Below are 26,482 nucleotides of genomic sequence, written 5' to 3' on the forward strand. Positions count from 1 at the left end.
ATTAAATGGAAGATGTATGATCTAGTATTTCTCTGGCAGATAGAATTAACTGATGTTATTTCGGATCGAGCCTTATTTTATAAGATGCCTCACACTCAAAGGCTTCCTACTAAGCTATATTCCATTTTTGCTAAGTTTCTTCTTTGTCAATAATTCTTGATGCCTATGATAAGTTTACAAAGCAATTGTGATCATACCCAAAGTGAACCCAGAACACATTCCACTGGGTGCTCATAGTATGAAATTGCATCATACATAGAAGAATTATTTTTTGTGCCTATTCGCATCTGGGAAGAATGTACAAAATTTGTGCATTAGCCATTAATACCATTGTTATAATATATTTGGCCAGCACTCAGTCTTATAACAAAATTAGACATTACTGTGGACTTACAGTGGCATTGAACTAAGTTACTAAGAATAGCAAACAATGGCGATTTGTGTTGTTTTGCACTGCCTTGATATTATACAGCTAGAATAGAAGAAATTTGGGGGGGCAAAATGACCCCTCTTTATAGCTCCATTAGCGCTTCTGGGAGCACTAACAGGGTGCAATGCATTTTGGCCCAGGGGAGGGGGGCGGTAGTGCCTCCAGGTTGGATTGGGGGGTCGCTGGCAGCGCCGCGCCCCGCGATTAGTGCCCTGGCCCGGCCCTCAACCGCCGATGATGTCATCGCTGTGTGCACTGATCCCTTACTGCCCCACGGGGGAAATTGCCTCACGGGTCATGAGGTTGGCATGGTGGGATGTCAATGACAGCTTTGTGAGTCGGGAAGCTTGTGGACATCTGCCATCGTGGCGCCCCTTAAAGAGGAGGCCTTTAGTGCCCCGGGTTGCCATTTTCATCTGTCGGCCAACCCTTGCACCGATTCGACAATGTTGGCCCTCACGTCGACTGGGCTGCCATTGTGCAGTCCAGCACTCCATTATTAACTGAAGGGGAGCTCTGACCTGCTCCATGCGGCACAGGACTCAGCGCTGCACTGCTGCCCCCGGAGCGTCCCTCATAGGAAGCAGAGCGCCGGAGACAGCACTCCGCTTCCTTTGCGGGATGCATGGCCCAATTCCGTGTCGGCCCGGGACTACCGGGCTGGGCGCAGGAAGTCCCGGCCCTGGAAGGTTACCGCCCCCAATCGGGTCGAAGGGCAATTTCGGGGCCCAAAGCTTTTAACTTAGAAATGGTCCCCGGCTTTGTAGAATTCAGGTTGAGTTCTGGTGGGGTGTGGTGGTGCTAGAGAGGATTGGGGCTTTAGTGCAGAAAAACATGCCGTGAGTGTACCATTAATGCATGAGCTATATGAGTGCAATGAACATTTTGAAAATACACCCTAAAATGTTTCGCAAACTTATGAAATTAACAGTTGTGGTACATTTAAGACTTCTGCGAGTATCTTAGCACAGATTAAAAATATAAACATAGAGCTCAGCTGGTTAAGTAGCTGAACTAAACAGGCCAAGAAAACACAATTGGAATCCCCAGTCTTTGCCAAGTGAGGGTGACAGCATGGCCACTAGAATTGGCCTCAGCATCTCTGTGATTGGGAAGAAAAAAAATTCCACCAGGATTCCTGCCCCTCATCACTAGCCAGTGACTGCTGTTGGTAATGCAAATGTGTCAGGTAAGGAGAGGCTTGGTTGTGATGCTCCCACAGGTGAGTAGTCTACTGGCAATCACTGTCTAGGTTCACAGATGAAGAATGGTTACTACAGTGAGACCCTTAACAAAGCCAATGCCTTCAAGAGAGAAGGAGGAGGAGTGAAGTGGAGAAAGTTAACTGAAAAAAATTCAATGCATCAAAGCACTAAAATAGGCATGAACATTTCACTTTTATTAGAATTACCTGCAAAAAACTGGCTTCCATTTTCTGTACTATAACAACAACAGCAAAAACTGGATTAGTTGAACAGTAAAATATACTGCAGCTTAGAGTGTGTCTATTTAAGTATTTTACTCTTTTAATGCTGCTTTGGTTTTCGAATAGCTGCATGATTGCATTGAAAATATTTTTTTGGATTTGGCTTAAGCACTTGACTTCTAACAATTTATTTGATGTATGGTTTTTACTTAGTGGTCTGCAGGATTAAAGTATTTTATTGAGATTCCAGTTTCCTTTGCTATTGTACTTCACAGTAACTTTAACATTTGGAAACTTGGCACCACAGCAACAAAAGCAAACCTAGAGAAAAGTTCTCATTTTTTTGTGACAAAAAGAATACATTGATGCTTCATCATGCTTATGTAAGTCTATTATAAAATAAACATTTAAATCAGTACCACTTTAACCTGATCTAACGTTTCTAGATGTCATTATCCAACATTTATTTGGTTAAGCATTTAATTATATCAAGTAAACATTTAAACTATTTTACAAATTGATAAAGACAATAGTTCCCTTTAATGGAAAGGTTTGACCTCTTGCTGTCTTTTTGCATTTGGGTGGTCTTTATATTTTAGTGTCTCAATATACTCTTTGCTCCTTGTACACATCCACGAACTGAATGATAGCATAGAGTCATTCTAGCCCCATTCAGCTTCAGTGTCAGTTGACCACAATCCACATTCAATGTCATTTATCTATTTCTTACAGCACCTGTAACTCAATATGATAATACAATGTCACCCATAGCCAACGGAGCCTCTTCTCTCCTTAAAAGAATCAACGTTCCAGTGTCATAAATAATCCATTCTGCTGCTTGTGATTTGCAGTTTCAATGAGTTATACAATGACCCATTAAGTCTTGCCTGGGACTGAGCAAATGTTTTTTGTTCTAATTTGGCAGAACCAGATGTGATATGGAGAACAGGTACCCCTGGGAGTTGTCAACTGACATGGCAGTGAAGTGGGCCTCAGAAAGGGGTAAGATAACTCATCCATGGAGAATTCATTGACCCTCATCTCTTTGTTTTGGTCCTTTAAAGTCTGCCAATTATACAGGACAATTCTACTTCTGCAGAGCCCACAGACAGCCATTCTGCTGAAATACATGTCAAGGATTTTCTCCTGAGGAGCATTTTGAAAAGGCACTTCAGGGTACTTTGCTTAGTTCCTGATCAAGCATACTCTATGATGCTATTTGGATTCTTAAAGTGTTTAGAAATGCCAGTCATATTGGAACTGACCTTAGTAAAACAGGCAGAATAAGCACATTGTAACAGAATAATTAATCTTTTTTGATATTAGCTTTGGCAATGATAGTGCTTCTAATAATAAGAAAACCCACAATTATTAAACAGATACCTAAAGATAATAACTACGAGCAATTAGTTCATTAAATATTTGTAATTTAAAAATAATAAAAGTGTTATTTTGAAAAGTGCTATGTCGGTATGCATTGGAGCATTTTTCTCAATCGACATTCTCCTGTTAGTGCCTCTGCTGGGTGCACCTCAACAAACACTGACAATAATCTGGTACCATATGCAAGTTACCATTATTCATGTGCAATCTTGGACAATGAGCGTTGACAGGCTACAAAACTATGAAGACTATTACATCCAAACCCATTCTTGTCTTACCCAATGTCCAAACATGTACCGTTTCCAGCAGAGGTCACTGGATACCAATCAAAACTAAGGACCATGGCTGATATTTTCTCCTCCTTAGATATGTCTCATGCCCACAAAGAATCCTGAAATGAAGGGACAAATGCCTATTTTAGGAACCCTTCCTGAAACTAAGCTGTCCTGAATGCAGCTACAAAAAGGTAAGTTTCTTAAAAAGTCTCGAAGAATGTTGCCTCCCGATAGACTCCCCCCCTCCCCTCCCCCAGAGACTACCTAAGGGATTCTGTCAGCTTTGCTGCAGCCCGAAATTGATGTCTGCTTCACTGGAAAGCTGCAGGCATCGTTAGCTCGCCAAGCTAATTTAAATGAGGCATTAGGCCCCTTTTTGATGAAGCCTTGAGCCTACGTGTTCCAGCGCAGGGATCGTTCTCTGCATCTGGTATGCGTCTGTTGGCCAGCTTTATCCAAATAAAGCTCTTTGGGGCTGGATTTGGTCAATGTTCTGCCCGCATCTGCTGAGGTCCCGCCGCAAATGTCGGTTTTCTGGGCGATTCCTCCGGAACTGTCGTCGAGGTTCCGCCTGGCGGAAGATTGGTGGGGAAGGGTTCCGCCAATGTCAGATCATGTCCCCCACCCATGCCGGATGTTGGAAAAGTGCCATTTTCATCAGTTATGCTGGCCTCCGGTTGACCTGCCGCCCGCCAGAAGGACCGGTCGGGAAAAGCAGTGAGATCGGGTGGGAGGGAGGGAGAGGTGGATGGCATTTGGCCAGCAGTGAGATCGGATGGGAGGGATGTCTGGCCTGGACGGCATTCGGCCAGCAGTGAGATCGGTTGGGAGGGAGGGAGAGATGGATGACAGTCGGGCAGCACTGAGAACGGGAGGTTAAGGGACAAAAAGATGGGTCCTTCTCCCTCATGTCTCTCCTGTTCTTCCTGGCCTTGGGTAGCGGAGGTAGCAGTGGTGGAAATGGGTTATCTCGTGGAGGGGGATGCGGTGCAGGAAGGATCCGGTGTCTTTGGGTGTGGAGAACGTCGGGGTGGGAGATGCTGGGGCCTGATGACTTCTGTGAAGGCCAGAGGTCAATGGTCTCTCTAGATCCGTGTTGTCCGACTCAGCATCTGCAAGTAGAGGACAACATTTCAGTCTGTAGGTGTGGTGGTGGTCAAGCTGGGATGTGAACCATTCCATCTCACATTATGCCAGCATGTCCATGTCCACATGTCCACAACAATAATGGTCGACAAAGTGTGCGTTCAACCACGAGTGCCTTAACATTGCATGTACTTTCATGCCATGAGTGCCGCTGACACCAGAGATAAATAAGTATGACCTTACCACACAGTAGCACTGGATCTGCATCAATGTGTGTGATTGTATGGCGGAGGTCACCCATCAATGCCAACGCACGCTCCTCCAGCCGGTCAATTCGACCACCTCTTCTGGGCCCCCTTCGGTCGCACGCAGGCTTGTTTGGTTGGCTGCTTGTTCTTTCTGCACAAAGAAACGTTGCAGCCTTTAGTTCCTTTGCTGATGCCCCCCACACACCCACACACACACACACACACACACACACATCTGGCACACAACATTTTTGGCCTTGGAGAGGAGGGGACGAATACATTTTAGCTCACTTTAGCTGACGCCAGTAAATCATTCCAATGTTGGCGGCATTGGTCCCCATCCCACTCAACGTTGCCCATTGAGTCACCATCTCACCGAAGTCCATCCAAAGACATCGGTTTTGGGCTTGTGGAGGCTTGCCACTACCATCCCGGGTGAGGTCGTTGTACCTGTGCTCCACCTCCATCACCAGCTCCTCCAATTACAGTTCATTGAACCACGGAGCTCTGGGCATGGTTCTGGCAATCTTCATTGTCTATTTCTGACCACTCATCCTCAATGACGAGAGGAATGGCTGCTGAAGAGTTTGTGGGTTTAAATTTCTCACAATGCCTCCTCTGCAACTCAGACTACCCCCTCCCCAATATCACCTCTCTGCTCTCTACCCTCTAACTCTTTCCTCTGTAATGCCACCTCTCTGCTCTCTAACCTCCAACTCCGTCCTCTGTAATGCCACCTCTCTGCTCTCTACCCTACAACTTTCTCCTCTCCCCTCTCACACTCACAGGTGGAATAAAGTGCTTCCCTTTTATGTGCATGCACAGTTCCCCAATCAGCCTCCAAGGGCCACGAAAGGATTACACGTCAGATCAAGAAAACAACAAAAGAAACAAAACCCATAACCTTGTGCATGCGCAGTGGATGCTCTCCAAAGATCTCCGAGTGGAGAGGCCTCCAACTGATGCACAGTAGTGATGTCGGCCACCGAGTCCCGCTCCCAGATGCCGACTGCTGCTGACCGCCGCTTCCGCCCACACAATGGAGCCAAAAATGGCTCCTGAAGGGACCCAGCGGCAGCGGATAGCAAAAACGGACCTCCCGCCCGGGGCCTGCCGAGAAATGGGCGGGCCCCAGCCGGGACCAAATTCAGGCCCTTTGTGCCTAAGATAAGTCTTTCAGGTGACTGAGATTTAAGTGTGAACAATTCTCAATCAAAAATAGATTGAATGATAGCTGATACTATGGCCGCGAAATTGGAGCCTTTTGCACCGGCCGTTAAGACCGGTTTGGAAGAAAAAATGGCCATTTTGGGCAGGTCAGTAATGCTGTCGTTGCCTACACTCGATGCAGATATTTAGGTCAATTTTCAATGTCTCCGCTCCACTTAGCATCCTCTCCTAATCACGACCAGCTGACCATGCATTCCGCAGCAGGGAGGATTCTCCAGCAACTCTCTTTAAAGGGATCATCAACAACTTGCAGCTGACTTGCTTTTCATTTCTGCTGCCTTTTGTATAAGTTTGAGAAACTGTTTAGAGCTTTTTAGAGTTGTTTAAAATTGGTGAGGTGACAGGGAGTGATGTTGCAAGTGGAGAATGTTGTGTCCTTAGATGCTCTAACAATGACTCCATGAGGCAGTGGTTTGTACTTGAACTGTAGTGTCCTTAGTCCTTTATTTGCTAACTCCAGAGTGAGGATCATACCTGGTGGCCTGCCTTTTATACTAGGCCAGGCACACCTGTACAGGTAAACTACAAGTCTCCCACTGCTGTGCCCTCTGGTGGCACACCTTGTGACAGTACCAACAGTGGCCATGTAGGATACATGACATCACTCTTCTCTAAGCCTTTAGTGCAAGTTGCCTCTGCATTGACTGTGCTCTGGGCTTAGCTCTAGCTGGGCTCTATCTGATTGACCCTTGGCAGGTCGTTTCAATCTTGGGTGAGTGGTTAGTGCAGTAAAGTGCTGGTGGTTGCTGTTTGTGTGCATCCCTGACCAGTCCATTCTCCGCCCCTCCTGCCACATATTGATTATGCCGGAGGCTCATTGCATTCATGTACATTCAAGTTCAGAAAAACAAGTTTGCATTACAGTTGTGGTTCCGTTGTGAGACCAGTAAGTTAAACTGGTGAGATACATTATCGATGTGGTGACCGGTGCGTAAGGACAAACTAGTTTCAGAACTGCTGCAGTCTGGTGGCGGCGCGGTGCCCAGTGCTGGCAGTGGGAACCCAGTTGGCTCAAGTTGCCTGCTCTTGGGGCTGTTACTATGGTTCCTAGTGTCGGGCAGGTTTACAGATGCCTGTGACCTCCCTGTCCTTTTTTTGCCTCCTGGGTCGCTGCTGCTCCCTGAGGGGCTGTCGTCTAGCAGTGCACAGGGAACTGCTGGCTCGCTGGCCTGAACATGGTTTGGTTTGGGATCATGGCTGGTCCCGGTCCCTTTTGGGGGGACTGTAGCGGGTGACCCTTCATTTCCGGGTATGGCCTTGGTGGCGATGGGGTCTGGAGGCTGCGCATTAGCACAGTTTGTTCTTTCAGGCTCGTGGCGGTTGGTGCCATCGGGTGCCTGAGAGGTGGAACCGATCAGAGGCAGGATATTGATACCGGTGCCGTTGCCCTGCTGAGATCGCTTGCTCTGCAGCTTGTGTGTGTTGGCTACTTGTGGCCACACTCCATGATGCATAACTCTGGTCCCTGGGATGCAGGCTAAAGCATTGGGTAGCTCGATGGATGTCTGCCCGCTGCATTGGCTACATGCAGTTGAAATCCTACATCACACAACTTTTAATTTCTTATGATGGATACTCTATAGTTCCAATCGCGATCGCGCGACTTTTCCTCGCTGGTTGCATGTACCTAATTCAGATAATCAATTACACATTTTACATGATCACGTGACTTTTCCTTGCTTATTGCATGTATACAACTCGGATCGTCAGTTACACATTTTGTCTCTAACTTACAGTTTCTATTACATTGTTCGAGTGTGTGAAAATGTCCCTTTAATTGTAGTAGGTTGCAGGCCTCCGTTAAGAGAGCCTTGCTTGCTTTACCCCAATCCTCTTCTCCATTTGGTGCCACGTGTTGCTCCATCAGCGCTGCACCTTGTGGTCTGGTCGTGGCCATCTTTTTCTTCAGCGCTCACCTCGTGGTTTGGGCGCCATCTTTCCTCCATCCACGATGTTGACTGCGGTGATCCTCTTCTCCCCGGATTCTGCCACTGAAGATGGAAAGTCACCTCTGGATCTGATTTTCTTCCTCTGGAGTCCTGCCACTGGAGCCTGGAAGGTGCGTTCAGGTCGTCTCAGCTGGATCATCTCCATGCAGTCGTGCTGAGTGGTCTGTGCCTCAGGTGCTGTGCTGGTCTGCTCTCTGGTGCCGGATTCACCCTCAAGTGAGGGTTTGCTGTGCCTCCGAACGTGGAGGATGTCGATCGCTGGAGTGTTGAAGTTTTCCCACTTCCAGTGGATCTTCTCCATTCACCTTCTGCCGAGCAATGTTGATCCATCACCTGCAACAATCCACAGAGGTAACTTGTGCACCACGCCATTACGCAGTACCTTTACATTCGCGCTACCAACGACTGGGATAATTTCATCGGTGTAGGTGCGCAACTTTGCCTAAACCGGGACCAACTTGGGTCGTTCAGTTTGATTGTCCCATAACCTCTCAAAGGCTTCTTGATTCATTACTGACTGGCTCGCCCTCCGTGTCCACTTCCATGAAGACTGGAACGCCATCTATCTTCAATCTTCAGCGGGGAACACTCAGTGGTGCAGGTAACATGCTATATACCTCATCGTGGGGCTGAGCTGCCTCTCTGCCTATCGTTTCATAATCTGTGCTGGATTCATGGCCATCTGAAGATTCTTCATCGACACAGTGAGTCATATTTCTCTTACACATTCGCTGGAGGTGGCCTTTTGTGCTGCAGTCTATGCAAACATAGTCTTTAAAGCGGCACTGGTGAGCCATGTGATTCCCTCCACAACGCTAGCATGGAGCTACTCGATTAGCCCCCCTCGGCAGACTCTGAGTTAAGTGACTCGGGGGCCTGTTCTCTCTTCCCTGAGAGGTTTCGTGCTCTACAGTCCAGCCTCTAAATGGCGCCACTCTGTGCACAGTACCTGCCGGGTTTGAGTCCTGAGGGTGAGTCATCTGCCTAGAACCTCAGGTCGAGGTCATGAATGCCTGGCTCACAGAGATGGTCTTCTGCAGTGTGACTGTGGTATCCACTGACAGTAGCTTATGAAGGAGGCCCTCATGGCCAATTCCAATTACAAAAATGTCCCACAGCGCTTCGGTGAGATGGTGCCACCAGCCACCTGAGATCTGCAGCGTACTTCGCGACTTCCTGGTCTTCGGGCCATCGGTGGGTGTAGAACCGATGTCTGGCTATGAGGATGCTCTCCTTCGGCATGAGTTGCTCATGGATCAGGGTTACGAGCACCTTGTACGTCTTGGTTGTTGTCTTCACTGGTGCTAGCAAGTCCCTGACGAGGCCATAGATGGCGGGCCCACAACATAGTTAGCAAGATAGCTCTGTGGCCGGGTCCTCTCCTGCCAGGTCATTTTCTGCAAAGAAATGGTCGAGCCTCTCCACAAAGGCATCTCAATCATTACCATCGGTGAACTGCTGCAACGTACCAAGGGTAGCCATTTTTGCGTGAAAGTTCGTAATCTCGTCGCCAATTGTTGTGTCCTTAGATGCTCTAATAATGACTCCACGAGGCAATGTGTTGTACTTGAACTGTAGTGACCGTAGTCCTTTATTTGCTAACTCCAGAGTGAGGATCACACCTGGTGGCCTGCCTTTTATAGTAGGCCAGGCACACCTGTACAGGTAACCTACAAGTCTCCCACTGCTGTGTCCTCTGGTGGCACACCTTGTGATAGTACCAACAGTGGGCATATAGGATACATGACAGAGAGCAGCATGCTTCTCATTTAAAGGGTTCTGCTCAGATCACATGCTTCCAGTAAGGGAGGCTCTACATGCAGTCCTCCTCGTGCTTGAGTTAGACAGGGAAATGAAGGGAGGCAGCAAGGAAGATGCTCACAGAGGAAGGACGGCTCTCAGCCGGAGGCCATAACCACTTGGGGTCTTCAGGGAGTCCATTTCCTACCTGCACCTAAGTCAGGCTCAGTATATTAAAAAGCTCTTTATCAAGATATAAAGTGCAACATCCCCACCGACACCTGGGAATCGCTGGCCAAAGCCCGCCCGAAGTGGAGGAAGAGCATCTGGGAGGGCGCTGAGCACCTCGAGTCTCATCACCGAGAGCATGCAGAAGCCAAGCGCAGGCAGCGGAAGGAATGTGCGGAAAACCAGACTCCCCACCCACTCTTTCCTTCAACGACTGTCTGTCCTACCTGTGACAGAGACTGTAATTCCCGTATTGGACTGTACAGTCACCTCAGAACTCACTTTTAGAGTGGAAGCAAGTCTTCCTCGATTTTGAGGGACTGCCTATGATGATGATTAGAAGGCTCTGCTTCACCAAATAGGTGGCCATAGAAATCTGCCACTTCCTGCAACCAGACCTGCAGCCTCAAAACAGGGTAACAACGGCTCATCCAGTGTCCCTCAAGGTCACCGGGCTCTCAATTTTTTCGGCACCAGATCTTTCCAGTCTGGAGCAGGCGACAAAGCTAATATCTCCCAGCTCACCATCCGTTGCTGCATCTGAGAAGTCACTGAGGCTCTCTACTCCAGGAGAAGGGACTTCATTGCCTTTTCTCTGAACAGAGAGAAGGAGGAGAAATGTGCATTAGACTTTGACAGGATATTGGGCTTCCCCATGGTGCAGGGTGCCATCGACTGCACTCACAAAGCTCTGCAGGCGCTGTGTACCAATCCTGACATATTCTGTAACCGCAAAGGCAACCACTCACTTAATGTACAGTTGGTGTGCGGCCACACCCAGCGCATCATGATGGTGAATGCCCGATATCCTTGCAGCAGTCATGTTGCCTTCATCCTGCGCCAATCTGGTGTGCCAACAATCTTCTAGCAACTACGTCAAACCCGAGGGTGGCTGCTCAGAGACCAGTGCTATCCGCTTTACACCTGACGGATGACTCCCCTCTGCAACCCAACACTCGTATCAGCAGTCATATACTGGCACAAATAGAAATAAATGGGTATGATCTGAAAGCCATTACAGTGATGTGGTTGCAAGGTGACCAAGGCTGGGAACTGAATATTCAGGGGTACTTGACATTTGGAAGGATAGGCAGAAAGGAAAAGGAGGTGCGGTAACTTTGTTAATAAAGGATGAGATCAGTGCAGTAGTCGTCTCCAGGCCAGATTCAAGACCGTCCCATCCTCTGTCGTCGAATTACAGTACGCGGATGACGTTTGCATCTGTGCACATTCAGAGGCTGAGCTCCAAATCATCGTCAACATTTTTACCGAGGCGTATGAAAGCATGGGCCTTACACTAAGCATCCGTAAGACAAAGGTCCTCCACCAACCTGACCCCGCCACACAGCACTTCCCCCAGTCAACAAGATCCACAGCACGGCCCTGGACAATGTGGACCACTTCCCAAACCTCGGGAGCCTATTATCAGCAAGGTCGATGACGAGGTTCCACACCACCTCCAGTACGCCACCGTGACCTTCGGCCGCCTGAGGAAGAGAGTGTTCGAAGATCAGATCCTCAAATCTGGCACCAAGCTCATGGTCTACATGGCTGTAGTGATACCCGCCCTCCTGTATGGCTCAGAGACATGGACCATAGACAGTAGACACCTCAAATCGCTGGAGAAATATCACCAACGATGCCTCTGCAAGATCCTGCAAATCCCCTGGGTGGACAGACGCACCAACGTCAGTGTTCTCGATCAACATCCCCAGCTTCGAAGCACCGGCCGCACTCGACCAACTCCGTTGGGTGGGTCACATGTGTCCGCATGCCGGACACAAGACTCCCAAAGCAAGCGCTCTACTTGGAACTCATAAACAGCAAGCAAGCCCCAGGTGGGCAGAGGAAATGTTTCAAGGACACCCTCAAAGCCTCCTTGATAAAGTGCAACATCCCCACCGACACCTGAAAGTCCCTGGCCAAAGACCGCCCTAAGTGGAGGAAGAGCATCCAGGAGGGCGCTGAGCATCTCGAGTCTTGTCGCCGAGAGCATGCAGAAAACAAGTGCAGGCAGCGGAAGGATTGTGCGGCAAACCAAACTCCCCAGCCACCCTTTCCTCCAATGATTGTCTGTCCCACCTGTGACAGAGAGTGTAATTCCAGAAGTGGACTGTTCAGTCACCTGAGAACTCACTTTTGAAGTGGAAGCAAGTCTTCCTCGATTTCGAGGGACTGCCTATGATGATGATGACTGAGAAATGATATTGGCTCAGAAGATCAAAATGTAGAATCAGTTTGGGTAGAGATAAAAAATAATAAGGGAAATAAGTTACTGGTGAGAGTAGTCTATAGGCCCCCTAACAGTAGCTATCCTGTAGGACACAGTATGAATCAAGAAATAATGGAGGCTTGTAAGAAAGTTAGTTGCAATAATCATGTGCAATTTTAATCTTCATATAGATTGGACAAATCAAATTGGTAGAGGTAGCCTTGAGTACGAGTTCATAGTGTGTATTCTGGATAGTTTCTTGAACAATACCTTGTGGAATCAACCAGGGAGCAGGCTATTTTAGATCTGGTAATGTGTAAGGAGATAGGATTAATTAATGATCTCATAATAAAGGATCCTTTAGTGAAGAGTGATCATAGCATGTTAGAATTTCAAATTCAGTTTGAGGTTGAGAAACTTGGGTCTCAAACTAGTGTCCTGAACTTAAATAAAGGCAATTATAAATGTATGAAGACAGAGTTGGCTAAGGTGGACTGGGAAAATAGATATAAGGGTAAGACGATAGATAAGCAGTGGCAGACATTTAAGGAGATATTTCATAAATCTCAGCAAAGATGAATTCCAGTGAGAAGGAAAGACTCTAGGAGAAGGATGAACCATCCGTGGCTAACTAAGGAAGTAAAGGATGGTATCAAATTGAAAACAAAGGCATACAATGTTGCGAAGATTCGTGGTAGGCCAGAGGATTGGGAAATTTTTAGAAACCAGCAACGACTAAAAAAATAATAGAGTGAGAAGATAGATTATGAGAGTAAACCAGCAAGAAATATAAAAACAGACAGTAAGAGCTTCTACAGGTATATAAAAAGTCACTGAGTAGCTAAAGTAAACATTGGTCCCTTAGAGGATGACACTGGGGAATTAACAATAGGAAACAGGGAAATGGGAGAGACTTTGAACAAATATTTTGTATCATTCTTCACGGTAGAAGACACTGAAAGTATCCCAATAATAATAGATAACCAAGGGGCTATAGGGAGGGAGGAACTTAAAAGAATCACTATCACTAGAGAAAAAGTACGAGACAAACTAATGGGACTAAAGGTGGATAAGTCCCCTGGAACTGGTGGCCTGAATCCTAGGATCTTAAAAGAAGTGGTTGTAGACATAGTGGATGCATTGGTTGTAATCTATCAAAATTCATAGAAACATAGAAACATAGAAAATAGGTGCAGGAGTAGGCCATTCGGCCCTTCGAGCCTGCACCACCATTCAATATGATCATTCCCTGGATTCTGGAGAGGTCCCAGCGGATTGGAAAACCTATTCAAGAAAGGAGAGAAACAGAAAGCAGGAAACTATAGACCAGTTAGCCTAACATCTGTCATGGGGAAAATGCTAGAGTCCATTATTAAGGAAGTAATAGCAGGACATTTAGAAAATCATAATACAATCAAGCAGAGTCAGCATGGTTTTATGGTAGAGCTCTTTAAAAATGTAACGAGCAGGGTGGATAAAGGGGAACCAGTAGATGAAGTGCACTTGGATTTCCAGAAGGCATTCGATAAGGTGCCACATAAAAAGTTACTGCGCAAGATAAGAGCTCATGGGGTTGGGGGTAATATATTAGCATGGCTAGTGGATTGGCTAACTAATAGAAAAAAAGTGTCGGCATAAATGGGTTATTCTCAAGTTGGCAAACTGTAACTAGTGGGGTGCCACAGGGATCGGTGCTGGAGCGTCAACTATTTACAATCTATATTAATGACTTGGATGAAGGGACCGAATGTACTTTAGCCAAATTTGCTGATGGTACAGATAGGTGGGAAAGCAAGTTGTGAGGAGGACACAAATAATCTGCAAAGGGCTATATATATTTTAAGTGAGTGGACAAAAATTTGGCAGATGGAGAATAATGTGGGAAATTGTGAGGTTATTCACTTTGGTAGGAAGAATAAAAAAGGAAATTCTTACTTAAATGGAGAGAGACTACAAAATACCGAGGTACAGAGGGATCTGGGGGTCCTTGTAGATGAAACACAAAAAGTTAGTATGCAGGTACAGAAAGTAGTTAGGAAGGCAAATGGAATGTTGGTCTTTATTGCAAGGAGGATGGAATATAAAAGTAGGGAAGTCTTGATACAACTGTACAGGGTGTTGGTGAGCCACACCTGGAGGATTCCGTACAGTTTTGGTCTCCTTAATTAAGAAGGGATATACTTGCATAGGAGGCAGTTGAGAGAAGTTTCACGAGGTTGATTCCTGAGATGAATGGGTTGCCTTATGAAGAAAAGTTGAGCAGGTTGGGCCTATACTCATTGGAGTTTAGAAGAATGAGAGGTGATTTGTTGAAACATATGAGATAATGAGGGGGCTCGACAGGGTAGATGCAGAGAGGATGTTTCCCCTCGTGGGGGAATTTAGAACTAGGGGGCATAGTTTCAGAATAAGGGGTTGCCCATTTAAAACGGAGATGAGGAGGAAATTCTTTTCTCAGAGGGTCATGAATCTTTGGAATTCTCTACCCCAGAGAATTGTGGAGGCTGGGTCATTCAATATACTTAAGGTGGAGATAGACAATTTTTGAACTATAGGGGAGTCAAGGGTTATGGGGAGTGGGCAGGGAAACGGAGTTGAGGCCAAAATAAGAGAAGCCATGATCTTATTGAATGATGGAGCAGGTTTGAGGAGCCAATATGCCAATTCCTGCTCCTATTTCTTATGTTCTTATGTTCTTACGACAGCCATGCTGCCACAAGAAATGTAATCGATCAGACCATTGGGGTGCTAAAGCAACAGTTCTGCTGCCTAGACTACTCGGGAGGAGCCCTCCTGTACTCAGCAGAGTAGATGCCCTATAACATGACCATCATGAAGGCACAGCCCTTGACTCCACAGGTTCGAAGACCACCTCAGGAGGAGGAGTAGGAGGAGGAGGAAGGGGAGGAGGGGAGGAGGGGAACGGGAAAAGGCGGGCAGCAGAACTCCATTTTGTATAGGCTGTCTCTGAGCACCTCATCAGACTCTGATTCCAGAGAATGAAACCCCACCTCCCCTTTCCCACCACTTCCCCATCTTACCATTCCTCTGCCACGGAACTTCACAGCGTCCTCCTGGGCACAAAGCTGAAATGATAGCCAGCACAAAACAAACATTCCAGACATAGGCTGAAATTTCCCGTTGAAACGTGTGCAGTTTTGGGGGTGAGTTGGCAGTAAAAATTCCGGAAATAGCGAGTGCGTTGGGAACCCGTCGTCATCCCCGTCGCCTCGCGCATTTAACTCGGGCAACTATGAAGGCGCGACACGGACCCGAGCGGCAGAGACCTCATTGAAATCATTAAATACTTGTTGAGAGACACTGAAGAGTAATTTTAATGCCAGCTTTTGAATTTGACAGCAGAAGCACGAGATTCATGGAGGTCGGATACCTCACCTGTGAAGGGGAGGTGGAGGCTTGGTGGCCATTGGTGAGTTCATTCATTAACAGCTGGGAAAAGCACATAAATACTCTAACATTACGCCTCATGGGAAGGCTCTGGCTCACTTCATTTTGTCCACAGATTTCGGTGTCTGCAGCTTGCAGGTCATTATTGAAACCTCAGAAGTCACTATCACCACATTGCAACTCTATAGCAGAACATAGAGGTGGTGCCTCTGATCTCCACTTCACCTGCCATCTACTACATCAGTATGGGTGCAGCTTATACTGACACACCTTGGTCCTCAGAATCAGACCAAAATGCGCCTTCCCACCAAAACACCAGCCACAACACCAACAGCAGCAACCACAACCAAGCAGCCTTCTCCTCAAAGACCTGATATCCCACAGTCGAGAGAGGATCAGCACAGGGCTGCAGTGCACCGGAGGCGATACCACCAACACAGGGTATACAGGCAGGGGATGAGCTTCCTCAACATGACTGAGCAGCAGTGCTTCAGGAGGCTCAGGCTATCACACCAGGTTGTCGCAGACATTTGTAGCTTGTTGGAACAAGACCTGCTCCCCTGAGGACCTGGTGGACACTCCTTACCAGTGGCTGTCAAAGTCACTACCGCCCTCAACTTCTTCACCTCAGGCTCCTTCCAGGGATCTACAGCAGACATTTGCAGGATCTCACAGTCGGCATCACCAATACCGTGTTTCACAAGTATATCAACTTTGCCACTGATGAAGCCAGGGTTACTGAGCGGGTGTTCAGCTTTGAAGCTCTGGCTGACTTCCCACAGGTGCAGGGCATCATCGACTGCACTCATATGGCCCTGAACACACCCCATCATCACCCAGGAGGGTTTGTGAACTGCAAAGGTTTCCACTCATTCAATGTGCACCTCCTCTGCAACCATAAAAAGATAATAATGCATGTGTGTGCCAGATTCCCTGGCAGCTCTCATGACTCCTTCATGCTGCGCCAGCCCACCCTCCATCAGCTCTTTGAACCTCCAAACACACTTATTGACTGGTTGCTTGGAGACAAGGGCTATCCATTGAAGACATGGCTCATGACACCTGAGAATGCCAAGTACTGAAGCCGAGACGTGTTATAATGAGAACCACATGTCCACCAGATGTGTCATAGAGCAAGCAATAGGCATGCTGAAGATGCGCTTCAGAAATCTTGACAGATCTGGAGGAGCCCTTCAGAACCCACCAGCCAGGGTCTCCAGAATTATCATCATCTGCTGCGCGCTGCACAACATAGTGCAGCAGTGAGGATTGGAGCTGCAGGAGGAGCAAAGCATATATCGCACAGCCTCTTCAGAGGAAGAGGAGGAAACATAGAAACATAGAAAATAGGTACAGGAGCAGGCCATTCGGCCCTTCAAGCCTGCACCACCATTCAATATGATCATGGCTGATCATGCAACTTCAGTACCTCACTCCTGCCTTCTCTCCATACCCCCGATCCCTTTAGCTGAAAGGGCCACATCTAACTCCCTTTTGAATATATCCAATGAACTGGACTCAACAACTTTCTGTGCCAGAGAATTCCACAGGTTCACCACTCTCTGGGTGAAAAAGTTTCTCCTCATCTCGGTCCTATATGGCTTACCCCTTATCCTTAGACTGTGACCCCTGGTTCTGGACTGGAAGAGGAAGATGAGGAGGAGGAGGAGGAACCTGAGGTGCAGATAGCACCAACAGCAGAAAATACTGTTGCCCGGGAGGCCTGGGAAGGCCTTATCATGTTCAGATTTTCTGAACTTGCTCCAATGCAGTCACGTATCTGCCATATGCTGTACTCAGTAGCCTCTCCCCCAACAACACCACAAAGAATCCTACAATGCCCAAGCCATTCCTCTCACCCAAAACCCCAATGCTTGAGGGTAAATAATGTGTCACCATTCACTCCAAGTGACAAAGTCACTTCAAAGGTTGGAATTTTAAAAAAAACATTCATGTGTCATCAAAATAACTGAAAGTTACCAGTAACATTTTTTCATACATCCATGTGCATACCCTTGTGCATCTACTTTTGTGTCATTTTTCTGTTCTGAATGTTTGTACGAGGTGCAACCCCCGTGGCTTCAGCAGAGGTAGAGGCAGTCTGCTCACTTCCCTGCTACGACTGCTTTGTCAAGTTTGGCGGATGTCCTCAGGATTTTGGAGCCTGTGATTGCCCCGCCAAAGTCTGCTCCTCCTGCGACTGTGCACAGATGGACTTGGCCATCAAGATCCGAGAAAGCATGTGGGACTCTGACTGAGGGGGGGGCAAAGGTGGAGAAGTGGGAGTGCTTTGAGACGAGCCCCACTTTCATGTCCCCTCTCATCATTGCCGTTACAGAGATGTGGTTGCAAGGTGACCAAGGATGGGAACTGAATATTCAGGGGTATTTGCCATTTCGTAAGGATAGGCAGAAAAAAATAAGGGATGAGATCAGTGCAGTCGATAGAAATGATATTGGCTCAGAAGATCAAAATGTAGAATCAGTTTGGGTGGGGATAAGAAATAATAATGGTAGGAAGACACTGGTGGGAGTGATCTACAGGTGCCCAAACAGTAGCCACATTGTAGGACAGAGTATAAATCAAGAAATAATGAAGGCTTGTAAGAAAGCAATGGCAATAATCATGGGCGATTTTAATCTTCATATTGATTGGAGAAATCAAATTGGCAAAAGAAGCCTGGAAGAAGAGTTCAGAGAGTGTATGCGGGATAGTTTCTTGGAACAATATGTTGTGGAACCAACCAGGGAGCAGACTATTTTAGATCTGGTAATGTGTAATGAGTTTGGATTAATTAATGATCTCGTAGTGAAGGATCCTCTTTGGAAGAGTGATCATAACATGGTAGAATTTCAAATTCAGTTTGAGGGTGAGAAAGCTAGTTCTCTGTTGTGTATGCAATAACTCAATAGATTGAATACTGTAAACTCCGAACAGGTACAAACCTGGTTCTATTTTATTAGGACCCAAAGTGATTACATTACAAGATGGCTGGCCTTTTATATCTGGGCTGTACACACGTGCTCACAGCCCAATGACATCTGACAGTGGCGCCACCTGGTGACTAGTAAACCCAAGCTTACATATATGATAACATCTCCCTTTAAGATATTAGTAACGGTCTTTTTACAAATTGAGACGGCCCAGGGCTTTCCGCTCCCGAGTTGAACGCCTCAGTTCAACTCCAGCCATGGGCGAGCGTTCTGAGTATGCTGTGACTGGGGGCTGGGTAGCCGATCTGATGGGAGTGGCAATGACTACATCAGGGATTGAAAGTCCAGATTCATTGATGACAGCAGAGTCCTCTGAAGACTGAGGTGGGTTGGTTGGTCACTGATTGTGTCTTCTTCAGAGTGTTCCGGTTCATCCGTGTGCCGCAGCCTTATCTGATCGCCATGTTTCCTGCATGTCTGCCCATTCTTGAGCTTAACGATAAACACTCTGCTACCCTCCTTGGGTACCGGCGATCCATTTGGGACCTTGACCATAATTCAGTACATACACAGGATCATTGATAGGAATGTTGCATGACACAGTAGCGCGATCATGATATCCTTGCTGACTTTGACATTTGTATTCGACACGATTATTCAGTCAGGACAAGAGAGAGCCTGGTCTTGAGACCTCTCTTCATCAATAGTTCAGCAGGGGAGACCCCGGTAAGTATATGGGGTCTTGTCCTGTAACTAAGCAATATGCGTGACAAGCGAGTTTGCAGTGAACCTTGAGTTACACGTTTCATATTCTGCTTGAAGGTTTGGACCGCATGCTCTGCTTGTCCATTAGATGCAGGTTTGAATAGTGCTGACCTCACATGTTTCATACCATTGACTTTCATGAACTCTTGAAACTCCATACTGGTGAAGCAAGATCCGTTGTCGCTTACAACAATGTCAGGCAGACCATGCATAGCAAACATGGCAAGAAGGCTCTCAATGGTAGCTGTGGATGTGCCGGATGACATGTTGATAGGAGACTCCTGAGATATGGGAAGTGGTCCGTGGATCTTGATGACTGGGGGGCAGTGCTGTGCAGTGAGGACAGGCTGGTGGAGGACCTTTGTCTTACGGATGTTTAGTGTAAGGCCCATGCTTCCGTACACTTCAGTAAATACGTCGACTGTGTCCTGGAGTGCAGCCTCTGTATGTGTGCAGACACAGGCGTCGTCCGTGTACTGTAGCTTGATGATAGAGGTTGGGGTGGTCTTGGATCTGGCCTGGAGATGACGAAGGTTGAACAGGTTCCCACTGGTTCTGTAGTTTAGTTCCACTCCAGCGGGAAGCTTGATGACTGTGAGGTGGAGTATGGCGGGAGGCTCCTATCAACAAGAGCATGCATCGACGACGAGACCCAACACAGCCTCCAGTGCACCAGTGCAGCCTTCGGCCACCTGAGGAAAAGAATGTTTGAAGACCAGGCCCTCAAAACTGCCACCAAGTTCATGGTCTACAGGGTTGTAGTAATACCTGCCCTCCTGTATGGCTCAGAGACATGGACCATGTACAGTAGACACCTCAAGTTGCTGGACAAATATCACCAATGATGTCTCTGCAAGATCCTACAAATCCCCTGGAAGGACAGGCGTACCAACATCAGCGTCCTCATTCAGGCTAACATCCCCAGCATTGAAGCACTGACCACACTCGATCAGTTCCGCTGGGCAGGCCACATAGTCCGCATACCAGACACAAGACTCCCAAAGCAAGTGCTCTATGCGGAGCTCCTTCATGGCAAACGAGCCAAAGGTGTGCAGTGGAAACGCTACAAGGACACCCTCAAAGACTCCCTGATAAAGTGCGACATTCCCACTGACACCTGGGAGTCCCTGGCCCAAGACTGCCCTAAGTGGAGGAAGTGCATTCAAGAGGGTGCTGAGCACCTCGAGTCTCAACGCCAAGAGCATGCAGAAATCAAGTGCAGACAGCAGAAAGAGCATGCGGCAAACCAGTCCCACCCATCCCTTCCCTCAATGACTATCTGTCCCACCTGTGACAGAGTCTGTAGCTCTCGTATTGGACTGCTCAGCCACCAAAGAACTTACTTCAGTCTTCCTCGATTCCAAGGGACTGCCCATGATGATGATGATGATGAGGGGGGATGACATGATTGTACACTCTATCCACTTGGAATAAGCATCCACCACAACTAAGAACATCTTTCCCAGGAAGGGACCTGCAAAGTCGATGTGGATCCTGGACCATGGTTTAGATGGCCACGGCCAGAGACTCAGCGGCGATTCCGCTGGTGCTTTACTAAGCTGCATGCAAGTGTTGCACTGATGCACACATGATTCCAGATCAGAGTCAATTCCAGGCCACCATTCATGAGACCTGGCAATGGCTTTCATCATGACAATACCAGGATGCATGCTGTGTAGATCATGCACAAATTTCTCTCTGCCTTTCTTGGGCATAACAACACGATTACCCCACAGTATACAATCTGATTGAATAGATAGTTCGTCTTTGCGAAGGATGTAAGGTTTGGTCTCCTCACACATTTGCTTGGGTATGGCAGATCAAATCACCACTAAGGATATAACATTTCACAACCGATAATATCGGGTCCTGGCTGATTCAGGTCTTAACTTGTTGGGCTATGACAGGGATTCCTTCACTTTCAAAAACATCCATGACTAACAGTAGGTCTGCCGGTTGTGGCATTTCCACCTCTGGTGTGGGCAACGGCAGATGGCTCAATGCATCGGCACAATTCTCAGTGCCAGGTCTATGGCGAATGACATAATCATAGGCAGATAATGTCAGCGCTCACCTCTGGATGCGGGATGATGCATTGGTATTGATACCTCTGTTTTCCGAAAACAATGAAATGAGTGGCTTATGATCTGTTTCTAGTTCAAACCGAAGACCAAACAGGTACAGATGCATCATTTTAACCCCATACATACAGGCTAGTGCTTCTTTCTCTACCATGCTGTAGGCTCTTTCTGCCGTTGACAAACGTTTTGAAGCATATGCAACAGGTTGTAATTTTCCCGACTCATTAGCTTGTTGGAGCATGCAACCAACTCCATATGTCGAAGCATCACAGGTCAATACTGGACATTTACACGGATCATAATGTACCAGCAACTTGTTAGAGCAAAGCAGATTAGTAGCTTTCACAAAAGCTCTATCTTGAGATGCACCCCAAACCCAGTTGTCGCCTTTTCTTAGCAGCATGTGCAGTGGCTCTAATAAGGTGCTCAATCTAGGTAAGAAATTACCGAAGTACTGAAGTACCCAGGAACGAACGCAGCTCCGTCACATTCTGAGGCTTGGGAGCATTTTTGATGGCCTTGGTTTTCGAGTCCGTAGGCCTGATACCGTCAGCAGCAATTTTCCTCCCCAGGAATTCGACTTCTGGTGTCATGAAGACGCACTTGGAGCATTTCAGTCTGAGTCCCAATTTGTCCAGATGATGTAGAACCTCTTCCAGGTTGTTCAGATGTTCAGCGGAGTCACGACCTGTGACCAGTGTGTAATCTTGGAACACGATGGTTCTGGGGACGGACTTCAGGAGACTCTCCATGTTCCTCTGAAATATGGCTGCAGCGAGCGAATTCCAAAAGGGCACCTGTTGTAGATAAACAGTCCTTTATGAGTGTTGATGCACGTAAGTTTCTTCGACGTGTTGACCAACTCCTGTGTCATCTAGGCCAACGTCAGATCCAGTTTTGTGAACGACTTCCCTCCGGCTAGCATTGCAAACAGGTCATCAGCCTTCGGTAACGGGTATTGATCCTGTTTCGAAACTGGGTTGATCGTAACCTTGTAGTCTCCACAAATCCTGACAGTGCCATCACTTTTCAACACGAGAACAATGGGGCTGGCCCGTTCATTAAATTCGACTGGTAATATGATCCCTTCATGCTGGGGTCTATCCAGTTCGATTTCGACCTTCTCCCTCATCATGTACGTAACCACCCGAGCTTTATGATGGATGGGTCTTACATTCGAGTCCAGGTAGATCTATACCTTGGCTCCCATGAAATTGCCGATGCCTGGTTCAAACAGTGAGGGGAACTTGCTCAGCACTTGAGCACATGGAGTATCCTCCCCCTCCGATCTTGTTCCAGTTCCATTTGATTTTTTCTAACCAGTTTCTGCCGAACAGCGTTGGAACATTGCCTGGAACAATCCATAATGGTAAATCATGAACCGCACCATCATACGACACCTTGATTACTGCACTGCCAATCACTGTTGTGAATTCTTTAGTGTACGTACATAACTTGGCATTGACTGGACCAAACTTAGGCCTCACAGTCTTAGTATCCCACAGCCTGTTGAATGTCCTTTGGCTCATTATTGATTGACACGCACCTGTGTCCAATTCCATCGATACCGGCACACCATTAAGTTTTACATTAATCATTATCGGTTGGTTCTTTGTTAGGAATGACTACAGTCCATACACTTCCTCCTCTGGTATCTCGGATTGCATATCTGGATCCGCGCTAGACTGCTCATCATCCTCCATGTGGTCTATTGCAGCACGCTTGCTCAGTTGCAACCGCATGCGCTGGAGAAGCCCCACTCTCGAACAGCCTTTACAAATATACTGTTTAAACCGACACTGATGATGCCGATGATTTCTCCCACAACGCCAACACGGTGATATTGGATTCATTCCCATTGGCGGACTTTGAGCAGCCACAGGTTTTGTGTATGCAGTCGGGTAGACCCTGCCATATGCAGCTCTGCCAAACGACGATGCTATCTTGTTTACAGTACTTGCTGAGTTCCAATTTTTCAAGGATATCTGCTTTAAGCTTTTGTTGGTCGTCATGCATGATTGGGCAATTGTGATGACCTTTCTGATATCCAGCGTCTCTGCCACCAGTAGCTTACGCAGGATCATCTCCTGGTTGATGCCGATTACAAAGAAGTTCCGCAGCATATCTGCCAACGCAGTTTCGAACTTACGCGGTCCAGCTAGACGTCTTAGGTCGGCAACAAATTCTGATACATTCTGGCCCTCAGAATGAACGTGCGTATAGAATCGATATCTTGAGATGATGATGCCTTCATCTGGTTTGAGATGGTTACGTACCAGAGCACACAATGTTTCATAGTCCTTGTCCGTTGGACTTAAGCGCAAGAGGAGATTCTTTATGAGTCCATAGATTTTTGGACCGCAAACTGTGAGGAGGATCGCATGGCGCCAAACTGCGTCTGCCTCTTTCTCCATTTTGTTGGCCACAAAGTACTGGTTCAAGCTGGCTACAAAGTCTGCCCAATCTTCTCCCTCCATGAATCAATCCAGAATTCCAATTGTGCTCATTTTTGCAACCTCGTCGCCAAATGTTTTGTATGCAATAACTCAACAGACTGAATACTGTAAACTCTGAACATGTACAAACCTGGCTCTACTTTATTAGGGCCCAAAGTGATTACATTACAAGATGGCTGGCCTTTTATACCTGGGCCGCACACACGTGCGCATAGCTCAATGACCTCCGACAGTGGCGCCACCTAGTGGCTAGTAAACCCAAGCATACATATATGACATTCTCAAACTTGTGCCTTGAACTTAAATAAAGTTAATTACAAGGGTATAAAGGCAGAGCTGGTTAAAGTGGACTGGGAAAATATATTAAAGGGTAAGACTGTAGAAAAGCAGTGGCAAACATTTAAGAAGATATTTCATAACTCTCAGCAAAGATATAGTCCAGTGAGAAAGAAAGACTCTAAGAGAAGGATGAATCATCCGTGGCTAACTAAGGAAGTAAAGGATGGTAACAAATTGAAAACAAATGTTGCGAAGAATAGTGGTAAGCCAAAAACAGACAGTAAGAGCTACTACAGGTATATTAAAAGGAAGAGCATGGTTAAAGTAAACGTTAGTCCCTTAGATGATGAGACTGGGGGATTAATAATGGGAAACAGGGAAATGGAAAAAAGTTTGAACAAATATTTTGTATCAGTCTTCATAGCAGAAGACATTAAAAGCATCCCAATAATTGATAATCAAGGGGGTATTGGGGTGGGGGGAGAGGGGGGGGGACTGAAAACAATCACTTACACTGGAGAAAAAGTATTAGGCAAGCGAATGGGACTAAAGGTGGACAAGTCCCCTGGACCTGATGGCCTGCATCCTCGGGTCTTAAAGGAGGTGGTTGCAGATATAATGGATGATAATGGATGCATTGGTTATAATCTACCAAAATTCCCTGGATTCTGGACAGGTCCCAGCAGACAGGAAAACCGCAAATGTAACAACAGAAAGCAGGAAACTATAGACCAGTTAGCATAACATCTGCCATTGGGAAAATGCTGGAGTCCATCATTAAGGAAATAGTAGCAGGACATTTAGAAAAATCATAATGCAATCAAGCAGATTCAGCATGGTTTTATGAAAGTGAAATTATGTTTGACAAATTTGCTCGCATTCTTTGAGGAGGTAACAAGCAGGGTGGATAAAGGGGAGCCAGTGGATGTTGTGTATTTGGATTTACAGAAAGCATTTGATAAGGTGCCACGTGAAAGGTTACTGCACAAGATAAGAGCTCACGGGGTTGGGGTAATATATTAGTATAGATAGAGGATTGGCTAATTAACAGAAAACAGAGAGCCGGAATAAATGGATCATTTTCAGGTTGGCAAACTGTAACTAGTGGGGTGCCACAGGGATCAGTGCTGGGGCCTCAACTATTTACAATTTATATTAATGACTTGGATGAAGGGACCGAGTGTAATGTAGCCAAATTTGCAGATGATACAAAGATAGGTGGGAAAGCAAGTTGTGAGGAGGATGCAAATAATCTACAAAGGGATATAGATAGGCTAATTGAATAGACAAAACATTTGGCAGATGGAGTATAATGTGGGGAAATGTGAGGTTATCCACTTTGGTAGGAAAAATAAAAAAGCTAATTATTATTTAAATGGGGAGCGATTGCAAAATGCGTTGGTGCAAAGGGATCTGGGGGGGCCTTGGACATGAAACACAAAAAGTTAGCATGCAGGTACAGCAAGTAATTAGGAAGGCAAATGGAATGTTGGTCTTTATTGCAAGGGGGATGAAGTATAAAAGTAGGGAAGTCCTGCTGCAATGGTATAGGGCGTTGGAAGGATATAATTGCACTGGAGGCAGTTCAGAGAAGGTTCATGAGGTTGATTCCTGAGATGAAGGGGTTGTCGTATTAAAAAAGGTTGGACAGATTGAGCCTATGCTCATTGGAGTTTAGAAGACTTAGAGGTGATCATATTGAAACGTATAAGATACTGAGGGGGCTCGATAACGTAGATGCAGAGAGGATGTTTCCCCTTGTGGGGAATCTAGAACTAGGGGGCATAGTTTCAGAATAAGGGGTTGCCTATTTAAAACAGAAATGAGGAGGAATTTCTTCTCTCAGAGGGTTGTGAATCTTTGGAATTCTCTACCTCAGAGAGCTGTGGAGGCTGGGTCATTGAATGTATTTAAGCTGGAGATAGACAGATTTTTGAAAGATAAGGGAATCAAGGGTTATGGGGAGTGGGCGGGGAAGTGGAGTTGAGGCCAGGATCAGACCAGATCAATGATCTTATTGAATGGCGGTGCAGACTCGAGGGGCCAAATGACCTATTTCTGCTCATATTTCTTATGTTCTTATGTTATCATCATACCTCTCGTGGGCCACCCGAACTTCCCTGCTAGCAATGAGCTGGTGAGCACCTTGCTGCACAGTAGTGGGGCAATGAAGGTCCAAGTCTACATTTACATCCGTCCGTGAGAGGAGGTCTATGTGCGCCTGCCATCTGTTGTCCACAGCTAGCATTTGCTCATGCGAGTGGTGCATTTGCTGCACTATGCAGCTGGCCATCCTTTTCATGCAACAGCACATTGTCCCCATTGCCTGCAACATGGTGGTGCTTATATTGGA

Source organism: Pristiophorus japonicus, chromosome 2 (genome assembly GCF_044704955.1).
Source record: "Pristiophorus japonicus isolate sPriJap1 chromosome 2, sPriJap1.hap1, whole genome shotgun sequence".
Taxonomy (NCBI): domain Eukaryota; kingdom Metazoa; phylum Chordata; class Chondrichthyes; family Pristiophoridae; genus Pristiophorus; species Pristiophorus japonicus.